The 12,179-nt window shown below is 33.1% G+C and overlaps 1 protein-coding gene across 1 annotated transcript in view; it reads right to left on the bottom strand.

The window, feature by feature from the left end:
* Positions 1-11,215, bottom strand: part of LOC105367466 (uncharacterized) — a 46,770-nt gene extending 35,555 nt beyond the window's left edge. Inside the window, exon 1 of the mRNA XM_011506185.1 lies at positions 11,186-11,215. The gene's annotated coding sequence lies outside the window, so the exon portion shown is untranslated. The remainder of the gene's footprint in view (positions 1-11,185) is intronic.
* Between the last annotated feature and the right edge of the window lie 964 nt (positions 11,216-12,179).

Raw genomic sequence — 12,179 nt, 5'->3', positions numbered from 1 at the left:
GCTGCGAGCGATTTTCCACCCCCTCTCTCTCACTCTCTCTCTCTCTCTCTCTCTCTCTCTCTCTCTCTCTCTCTCTTTATCTATCCATCTCTATCTCTATCTTTATCACTCCATCTTTCTCTCTCTCTCTCTTTCTCTCTCTCTCTCTCGCTCTCTCTTGCTTCTCCCGTCTTCACCGCCGCCTTACTTATTCGTCAATCCAAAATACAGCTGAGCGTGTAGATTTTCCGGAAACTTCCACCCTCGGAAAAAGTAAGAACACAGTATTCGCTTGCGTTGCCTGCTATGCTCGCACATGCGACGTACGTAATTCCTTCAAGGGCTTCGAATAATCTGCGTCTGTAGCATCTTTCTGTTCAGATGAGAGTCGGAGATATGTGATTATTGCGTATTTGTAATTTGTTCGGTTGTATAGCTCAAGATATGTCTTACAGATTATAAAATTATTTTCAGGACGAGGATGATCAATTTGTACCGAGTAATGGTATTTGTGCGCTACGACCATCATTTGCTTATCTTAGCCGAATATTCAGTTGATTTAATATTTTGTTTTGTATATAATAAGTATTTTTAAATATTACGCTTTTTAATCTGTTTACTTTCAAAAATTGCTTTAATTTTGTAATAGTTTAAGCTTTAAGGAAAGCTATTTTTATTATATAAACAATGCTAACAGATTTTATTCTTAGACTTTCCTATTAATTGAAATTATTAGCAAATTTGTAATAAGCATAAAATATTCTCTTATGAATACCAGTTTCGTATTTTTATCGATAATAATGCCATAGAAGTAAAGATAAGTACATAGGTAAGATTATATTTCAGATAATATTTGCGGAAAATGTTTAAAAAATTTTAATTATACGTAATTATTAATGGAATTTATTTCTCGAAATAGTACATATTTATCCAATACATGTCAACTATAATTAGTATACACATTTTATTCAACAAAATCTTTTTAAAAAAGTACTTACATATTAAATAAACATCATTGAATGCCTTAAAATTCATTGGCTAGTACAAAAACATGATATTCGCAAGAATTCATAACAACAATTAATTATACCCTAATATGGTAATTAACACCCATTAGGTTATGCAAAACTCATTAGGTATTAGGTTCGAGAAAGTCATAATCCTTAGGATATATCTTTGATTCAGTCTTAAACTAAACTAACTAATTATATCCACAAGCAATAAAAATGTTGGTATGCTTATGTAAGCATTTTTCAATAGTTGCAATAAAATTGCAAAACAAAAAAAAATATCTTTAGATCGATACGCTCATAATATAAATATATAATTCCTCAAACTCAGCGATATTTATTGTATTTATTTTTACTTGTGGTACGTAAACCGATTTTTGTAATAAAATTTTACAGTTAATTGTAATGCTATTTAAAGACTACTATCCTTGATGTATCTTAAGGTACTCTTAAGGTATGCGTATGTATATATATAATAAATTAAGAGTAGATTCAACCAATTTAAATATGGAATTTGTAATATGATTCTATTTCATTTGCGTTGAAAAATATTCGTTTACAATAAAATTGAAAAAAAATAATACAATTAAAAACGAATAATATGATTTTTTAACTTACTTTTTTCCTTTTTCTTGCTTCTATTGGTGCTTATTTTTTATAAACTACTTAGTGAAGTTCTGACCAGCATTAAGCCATAGTCATTTCACTAGTATAGTAATACTGTTCTTCAATGTTGTAGATGTTGAACTGTTGTAGATTCTTATAAGCGAGGATTAAGATTTTCGCTTTCCGATCGGTCGTTTTCCCGACAGAGTGATAAAAACAAGTAATACCGGCATCGGCGCATCGTCATCCTCTTCCATACCACGTCCCGCAGAAATGGCGGCTAGTGGGTCGAAACATGGAAGTTCTGATGGATTTTACATGAGATGATGTATTAGAGAGAGAAAGAGAGAGAGAGAGCGATAAAGGGAGAGAAGGAGGGAGAGAGATAAATTAAATTACGAGATGTATGCATGTGTGTATATGTATTCGAAAGAGAATACGCTTGGAATAATAGCAAAAGGATATGAAAGTTCAAGAGACGTAATGAGATTCGTAGAGAGAGAGAGAGAGAGAGAGAGAGAGAGAGAGAGAGATAGAGAGAGAAAGTTAATAATTCGGTAAAGAATTCTCTTAATCTGTTTTAAAGAGGATATTAATGTGGTAGTATGCTATTAATGTCACTTTCTTTAAAGTTCAAATTTCGAAAACTTAAATTATCTTTTATATTTATGCATAATATACATTTTAAATTTCCTATTTGCCTTCAAGAGCCACTAATTAATTGTCGTTCGATATATAAGGAGTCATTTAAATATATTATGTATTAATATTATTATATTGAAAGGTATCGATTAGTTTAAAAGTAATAAATTTATAATAATTTCTTAGAATTTTAGTCTCAGTATTATCGATTGTATATTAGATTGTAAATTTACATGCTAAAATTGAACGAGATATTGATAAAATTAATTGATTGAATAACAATTCATTATTTGCTCTTTGTATGTCAAAGAGTAATAATACTATTATATTTTAAGGAGAAATCAAACAAATACATTATGAATATATTATTTTCATATATATATATATATATATATAATCTACTACACTCTAATGCTATACTATAGATACATTGTCTTGAGATTCATGAAAAATATATTCAAATAAGACAATTTGCAGTACTATGAGAGAAAAACATATAGCTTTTGCTAAAAATACAAAAAATATCTCTATCTTTGTTAAATGCGATATTTTATCTGAATTTTAACGGTCGATGTAAAATTAAATTATACGACAAAATTTTATTTTATAACCCCGAGCCTATTAAAATAAATTACTTTTACCAACAATGCGTAAATTAAATTATAAAATAATCTATGAAAATTGTCTCGTGAATGCAATACATCTAATCCCATTACTTTATCCACATGATTTATATAATTGCGGCACTATTTAGATTTTCTAGAATACGCCAAAGTCGAAATGCTTACAGCAAAGCAATAAACAGCCCCGAGCCCGAATCAAGCGGAACAATATACAATTTTGACAAGTTTTTGAAAATTTCCACAAGCCCACTCGTTGCGGAAGTGGCGCAACTACAAATAACCACATCGCAATGACAGAGGACGTAATCAATAAACCGTCTTGCGGGCGTCTCGGCAATAAAGCCGTCGGAGACGCTTCTCTATCCTCACCAATTGCCTCTCCTAGATTAACTCCCAAGCGTCAAAGCTGCGCCCGATAGTAAGAACAAATCATTATCACCCTGCCCCTCTCTGCAGGCACAACGTATCGAGTCACCAATTTGGGGTCACGTTGCACTTTAACATCAAAGCCGTAGGAGCCACATCGATTTTTCGACTCATGCCCTAGGGCTCTCCGCAGGCCCATCAATGAGGCTTTGGGCTTTTCACTCACACGCGCACCGGATAATACACGTCGAGGCGCTCACGACGGGGCGCTTGACTTCCTTGTCGATCGACCGTACGCCCTCGACGACATCCCGGACGCGAATGGCCCGCGCGCCCGCGCAAGAGTTATGCCTTTCCTTTCCCCGCCTTGGAGTCGCCGCCGACGGGGTGGAGGAAGAGCGAGGGCCTCCTCGAGGGGGTACGCCGAGCTCGGCTGCGATCGGCTCCACTCGCTTAGTATCCCTTGCGCAGTCGCGTTTGTGCGATCGCCTACACTATCGCGCGCGCGCGCGCGCGTACACATGCGCACACATACACACACACATGCACACGTATGCACAGACATAGGCATGCGCTCGCCGAATGATGGTAAGGGAAAATTCGGTTTTGGGGATTATGAGGCTCGCTTGGTACGGGCGCTGCAGGGGGATGGGATGGTGATGAGTGACGGGTGACGGGTGACGGGTGACGGGTGACTGGCTTTCTCAAGAATTTCGATTAGTTGTTGGGATTTTGGATGATTGTTGAATAACGCGAGAGTTTTATAATTTTATTTGTACACATTTGATTGAAAATTTGGTTGCAAATTCGAAAAACTAAATCTCTCTGTGGTTTCTCATATCGCGGACATTTATTTATTTATTATTTGCATTTTTTTTTTTAATTATTTCATACTTTACATAGTTATTGTTTGAGAGACGAGTTATTTATGCATTTCAGCAGTTAATTTACACTTGTCGTAAAAAATTATTCCCTTTGATCGAATTCTAAGTTGTTCGTATGGCATTCAATACATAAATTAGGTGTTGCCCGTACAATACAGAATTAATTAATAATTAGTCTCGGCCACGCGTACTCCTGCCCGTACAATACAGAATTAATTAATAATTAGTCTCGGCCACGAGTACATTTACAGTATTATTAAGAAATACTTGATTTATCATTTTCAAGATATTCACAATTTACAAATGACTCAAATATGGATAAAATTAGAACTCTATACATTGTAGGAAGTTTTTTTTTAATTTGCTTTACGTGGTATATTCTCTTAATTTTTCATTACACAAGAGCAGAAACAAAAAATTAATTCTAATTTCAATAACCATCAATACTCTATTATTTTCTTACATAAATAATTCTCCTAATAGCCGCTATAAGTGCACAAGAAATGGAATATTTTGATTCCTTCAGCTTCAATATAAAAATGAGGCGTATTACATGGTGCTATTATTTATATTTGTTAATCCGATTAATTATAAATATGATTATGCACGTCAAGTGTACGTGATATTAAGTATTTAATAACAATTTCATCGATATAAATACATTGAAGCACTGTTCTCGATAAAAATTCTTTCAACTGAGGATTCTATGAGTTAGAATGGAAAATTATTGTGGATCGATGCTATAAGATAAGATTCTTTTATACATACCAACACACGCTCACGTGAACTATAAAGCAAGGAGCCAGACTGTCGCCGCACCTCTTTTTAAAATCATCAATTTTAATTTTATTCTCAAGGAATGAGTTCTATCATAGCGAATCTACAAATTTGACCTCCTTTTTATGTTAAAAGGGCTTGTAATTATATTTCAAGATAACTCATGCTTATTATTTTTACGTCATTGCCTTTGTATTTTAAGAGATTATTTAGAACAGTAATAAAACTCAATTTTATAAAATTGCATATAATATTATGCTGGATGGTTATGTTTCAATTTACTAATGATGCTCATATAAGAGTGTTGAAGAATAAAATATGTATATTTAATTCCAAATAATACGGTAAAAGTAGGTAAAAGTATTAGAAATGTGTGAAAGAAGTTTTTTATAACTCAAGTAAATCATTATATAAAGTATGTCTAAGTAAAATTTTTCATGAAATTTTCAATTATTTTAATCAAAAATATTATAATTTTATTCAATATGTAGATACGTAACTCAAAAGAAATATTATTAGCTGAATGTGTATTTTATGTAATTTGAAGAATTCTTAATGTAAATTTAACATTGCTCGATGACATTAATCTTATTTGCTTTATATATAATTATTTTATTATTTGAAAAGAGATTGTAAGAGAGAATAAATATCGTTGTTTGCATTCATTTTTTTTTTTTTTTTTTTTTTTTTTAAGGAAAAAAAATAAGAAAAATAAATGTTAAATATAAATTTTAAATGCAAACGTGGAAGATTGAGCACAAAAATTTTAAATAATTATGCACATAAAAAACAATGTCTTAATTTTGATTGCAAACTGTTGTACTTTAGCATTAAATCAAAAGCAATCGCGGATATTATTTAATAAACATATTCGATCTTCATAATTACAGAATATAGTTTTTAATTTTTATATCCTTTATATCGTCCGTTTTTTCGCATAAACAACAAACGGTGTTTCGTTATAATGTACTTTAGTTTAAAATATTTTAGGAAAGAAGCTGTCAACGTTCTAGAAATAACGATTTTTTCACTTTTATATAATGTTTTTGTAGCAATATTGTATTTAGCAAAATATAAAGCGATGAATGCGATGTAACAATGAATTATTTACGTATATTATACCTGCTGGAGCGCTTTTAAAGTTTTAACGATTGTTTTTAACACGACGTCGTTTAAAAGAACAAATCTTTCGAAATTGTCAATGAAAAATATGAAATATCTCCATTACCGAATAATAACGTAATTTAATTCTTTTTACAGCAGCGTAATGGCTGTAATAACAAATTAGTTAATCGTAAGTTTACAAAAGCTTTACCACAGCTTTAGCACAATTTCCAAATCCGAAAACCGTTAATTCTTTCAATTCAATGATACCCTTATAAGAGCCATTTTTTAACGATCCTCGCACCGAGCTCATTAACCGTAAATCCCAGATTAATAATCAACCCAACGAGCCATTAATCGATCATCGTAAAAGCCAGAGGATCTCCATAGCTCAAGCAACAACCGGTTACTTACGATCGCACTTTCTCACGTTGACGTTGACTTTTCCCGAGCCAATATTTTCCACACACGGGCTCTGTACTGGCCTCACGGTCTGTTATCGAGCGTATCGTGTGCGCTCTTCTGCCTCCGGTGCCGATAAACGTCGCGCTAAAACGCACGCGCACGGCTTTTCTCCGCCAAGATAAGCAGCGACTCGTTGTACGTTGCGTGGAAATGCCGAGGCGCGGCTGTCTAATGATGGAAATGCGCGTACGCGCGTTGTGGGCGGATACTGAATGGGTTTTGGAGTCGCGGCCCGTTTTGCTTGGCATGCGTCGAGGTGTCGCGTTTTGCTTTGCGCCGAGAACTATTATTTATTGTCTGCGGGTCATTGTCAGTTGTGGTATTGAAGATGATGAAGGATAATACGGTCGTCGGGTGTTTCTTTATGCTTCCTCTATCGTTCTTTCAGCGTACACTTTGATTTTGCGTTCGACATAAGCGATCGACCATTGGTTAAGAATAAAATTTTAAATCTTTTTATCAATTTCGCCGCGTTTTTTGTACAACCAGGTCTTTTTGAATAAAATATATCGTCCGCTGTAATTTACATACGGTTGAATACACGTTTAGCTGTTTTTAATCAGTTTCAAAAGGAATGGGCTATTGTGTTGCAAATGACCTTTGAATTCCAATATTTCGTATTATTCATAATGTCATGGCATTCGAAAGGAATTTTTGCATTCGGGACAGTAAATATATTTTTACCGGTAATGATTTATAGACGAGTTTACTGATTCCTCGCAAAGCCAGATTCTCTTTATCAATGCATAACTTTGCAATTTCATTAAGAATACACTGTGATATCATTGTATACCTAAGAGAAATATATATGCTTATCAGGGGCAGAATTTTAAAACTAGAAACGTGTACGAAATTAAATGTCAAAAAAATTTTGTCGCTGCGAGAGATAAGAGTTTGTGATGCGTAGCCTGAAATAAAAGTAATCTAAAAATAAATGAGCTCGAGCCGAGAAAAATACAAAATACAAGCGTATATTTGTGTATCGATAATATTTCGTATCTCCAGTACTTTCGTTAGTTGATCGTAATTGCTTTTACCATTTACCGCCATCGGATTCATCAATGGTCTATGAAAGAACGCGAGCGATAAACGACCGACGAGCGATTTAACCTCTTAACGAACTTTTTAGACGTTTTAAGTAGACGTAATGAGGCAAGTTAATTGTTCAATAAGAGCTCAATGAAGGACGCAGAATAACGAAGATTATTATATTTTTTTCTTATTCAATTATCATTAAACTTCATCAGCAAATATGCGGTGATTGGTAGGATCGCGTGCACGTTATCGTCCAAGTCGGAAACTCCATTTAATGATTACCTTACATGTTCAATCGATATGCATACTTTCCATCCACCAGGAGCTTCCTCATTCTCCTTTCTTCCACACATCTTCCTAATCATTTAACTGCTCTGACAGAAGAAAGGGAGACCCGTGAAACTAATTTAATCCACCTCTAGTTGACTTTAATGACATGGCATTTACTGCCGTTAAATAGTAGGACCTATGTTTTCTTTACCATTAATTATAAATAGTCATTATTTTGTAATGTTTTTTTTCTCTTACATTATATACGAAATATACACCATGACTTCTAGGTAATAATTATCAAAGAATTATCAGCTTTTACATTTCTAAGACTTCATTCATTACAAACGCTATCACTTTTAATTAAAAAAATTGTAATTAATCATTTATTGAAAATCGTCGCATCATCATTTGCAACAAATATCACTGAACTGATAAATTAATAATAATAATAATAATAATAATAATAATAATAATAATAATAATAATAACAATAATAATAATAACAATAAATAATAATAATTGTGATGACGAAAGCGACAACTTTTAATATTTCTATTATTATAATGAGATAATTATTATTAATTATCATTGCTTAATTGTTATCGTTATTCCATCTATTAGAATACTGCGAATTAACGTGTGCCTACAAATATTATAAAAACGTATTTTAACATACAAGATGCCATAATTTCAATGAACGGATAGGAAAATTAGATTGACAAAACAACAATAAACAAATAATAACGATAAGTAACAACATTTTTATTAATATCATAATTACTATTGCTAATATTATTATTATTACTATTTTATTCAATACATTTAATTATTAGTGATATAAGATGTGGATGTTGTTGTTGTTAAACTATAATTGGCTTTCTTGTTATTTTTATTTTTAATGATCTTGATCAATGTATTTCTAGCAAAAATATGCAGCTTAATAAAGAAGAAAAAAAACAGGATAAGATAACTTATTTCGTTCTATCATGATACGATACGGAACGCATGAACGTGAGAACCCGTAAAAATGACGTAGCTAAGCGATAATTAAAAATTAGATAAAAAATGAAGAACATAAAAGTATAGACATAAGTAATTAAATTATATAACCGATGAGAAGTTATTAATGTAGGCATGTTATTACATTTTCAAGAGGTTTAAACTCGTTGATAATTTTGAAGTAATTTGTAAACAATTAAAAAGCCGCTAATAGAATAAGATCTAAATATTTACAAGTTCGAATAAGATTTCTGTAGCTGACGAAAAGTTATTTAAAACTCTCTTATTATCGTTTCATATTAATTAACATTTAGGATATTCGGGCTATAAATGATCCACTGTGAATTAGAATTGTGCCATATTGTACGTAAGTAAGTAAATACATTTGTTGAAAATAATCTATTGTACTTGGCCATTCTCTCTACTTTCACTTAATTCAAACCTTTATTTAAGACGCCGCACCATTCAACTACGCGTTATAATTAGAATTCTTCGCGCCCTATATAAATTATAAATACGAATAATTACATCTACAAAAACTAAAGAACAAAAACGAAAAGAAAAACAAAATAAAAAACGACAACAACAACAAATTTTAAAAATTCGACAGCTCATAATGAAGAACACCATAACTACATCGGCAATGTAATCGATGATTCCAAAATCAATGCAGTAGATACTTTAAATAAATAAGCAGTGCGCGAACGAAACGAATTTCATAATCGAGCGCGCCACATTCCTCGGTCCATGCACGCTGGAATCCCACCTCGATATCGCCAAGGAGCGCACGTAGAGTAGGATTTTGCGCGGGATTCCACGGCCTATAGTCACTCGCCGTGCAATAAAAAATGGGCGAAAGCGCATAATCGCCCTACTGAATCGGAATAAGCATCGGTGGCGCGCTTTCGCTGGCGAAAGGCCGTCGTTTCGTAAGGCGCCACGAAACCCTAAAGCCGTCATCGCTCATTCCCGCCTGACTGGGTGCCCGCCGTCAGCATACATAAGTCCCACGTCCCTCGGCTAATTGAGGGCAGGAAAAAGTGCGGTATACCTCGCGACACCCGTCCACCTTGTTTCCTTGTCCATTCCATTATTTTGGACTTGCGGACTTAGGAGAATAGCGCGCCACACAGGCAGTTTTGTGTGTACGTGTGGGACCGCGATGGGGGGGGGGTGTTGGAGGGGATAGCGGGGGTCCAAGCGCAGAAACGGCGATTCGCGTGGAAAGTTGGTAATCGATGCTGGAGCGTGAAGATCGCGATTTTTAAACGTTTGCTATTGGATATTGGCTGACGCTTGTCTTGGCATTCGTGTCATTTGTCAGAAGTTTTGATATTTGGGGAAAATCCTCGTGTGCATTCATGCTTAAGATCGGTTGGTTGGGTCTAATTGGAAATAACAGCGGCTGAATGAGAGGACGTTATGAGCGTGTGAATTGCTGAATGTCGGTCTAAGTATTCGTTGTGTTGACTATAAATATATTTGCATAAGCGGAAAGCTTCTTTTAGAGATAAGGCGAATAAATGAGATTCCGAATGATTAAATTTTCATTTTACATTGCATTTATGTTCGAATTGTTTTTTTAAATAGTTCGATGAATCAAAAAACGTGGGAATGCTTTGTGGTTCAGATTATTCTGATCTAACGACAATATTTACAAATCAAACTATAATTATGTCTCAAAAATTAACATCTTTTCCTAATGAAAATATATTGCCTATATAATTATAAAAGTTACAATCGTACAATAGTGTCATTTTATGTAATTTGCTCATTATGTTATTAGTGTACGTCGATTAAGGTAGAATATAATTATTTAATATGACATGCAAATCCAGGAATGATGTAAATAAAATCCTCCCATTTCACATAATTATTTCACGTATGTGTCTGTTTGTATTACGTGTTAAGATTTTACTTTAATGACAAACGAATCATGAACGGTCGGTAAAAATTAATTTCATTATAAAGACACACTTTCCATCTATGCCGTGCAAATTTCATCTTTTAAACTATTTAACGTACTAGTTGGAAGTACTTTGAGTCAGATCTTAAACCACAAAGATGGAATATTCCGGCTCGAGAATAAGAATTCACGAGAGCATTCTATAACTATTATTTCAATTATAGTTCTTAAAAACTGAAAAGCTATTATTCTATCCCCCCCCCCTCACCCCATCCCCCTCTCCGTAATTCTACATTTTACATTCAATTTCATGATTTAATAATATTTTTACGAAGGAAATACAATCCGATACGTAAATTATTTGCTACCAAATTATGAAAAAAGTAATAAATAAGTACATATAAAAGTAAAATGCTCGGTATGAAAGATATATATAGAGCTACACCATCTGAGAAACGATGAGAATACGTCTGTTGCCGCTACGTGACACAAAATCGTTGCATCCGCCTTACTCAGTCTCTCTCTCTTTCTCTCTCTCTCTCTCTCTCTCTCTCATTCACTTGCTCTTTCGTTGCCTCTTTCCTCCTCTCATCCTTCTGCCAGTCTGTCTACCTCTTTCAACTTACTTTAAGAATCGTTAATTTTGCCTAATGGTTATGTGTTCACTGCAGAGTCTGGTTAAAACTGTTGATTTTCTTATTCTTCTTACTTGTAATCCGCACCTCTTCGTTCGTTGCACTTTATGATCACTTAGTAGGTAGTAACCGCTCTACGAACATTTTGATTTATTTCATTAGAAAATTCAATGAAATAATCGCATTTAACTCGCGAATGCACATTTATATATTTATAATCAAACTACGGCAATATTGACGTATAGAGTATTTACAACCTAATGAATATAAATTCCTTATTGGAATTAACTGAGTTAGTAATTTTTATTAATTTTTTAAAGATTACCACATTCAAGGATAAATATCTCAAACAATTTGTTTATTAAAGTAAATAACAACTCTCAATATGCATTAATTAATTCGAAATTAAGACTTCATTTCAGTATAACTATATTTATTTATACATACACTTTATTATTATTATTATTATTATTATTATTATTATTATTATTATTATTATTATTATTATTATATAAATACTTAAATATATTTATATGCACAATTGTCTAATATGCTTGAACGACGAAATACTAGTAAATATATTGAGAGTATACGGTAAACAATTTAAAGCTGGATAATCGTGTGACTCAAAACTGAAATTTCAATAGCTGGATTTTTTAATGTCAGCTAATTCTAAAATATCTGCTTTTGCCTCCCCGATAAAGATAGCAAGAGATTCCGCATAGAAGGCAAAAAGCAGCTAAGTGAGGATTCGTAAAAAAGCTTAAATGACAAAAGCATTCGAGCGGAAAAGAAGCGCTGGCATTTTTTATCATTCCTGGATGCGAAATCCATCTTACAACTTTTATGTAATGGCTGGCTGGAGAATAGAATGG

The sequence above is a fragment of the Ceratosolen solmsi genome, unplaced genomic scaffold, assembly GCF_000503995.2.
Source record: "Ceratosolen solmsi marchali unplaced genomic scaffold, CerSol_1.0 scaffold7, whole genome shotgun sequence".
NCBI classification, from domain to species: domain Eukaryota; kingdom Metazoa; phylum Arthropoda; class Insecta; order Hymenoptera; family Agaonidae; genus Ceratosolen; species Ceratosolen solmsi.
Note: the sequence above shows the minus strand (reverse complement) of the source record. Positions and strands in the feature narration are given on the sequence as shown.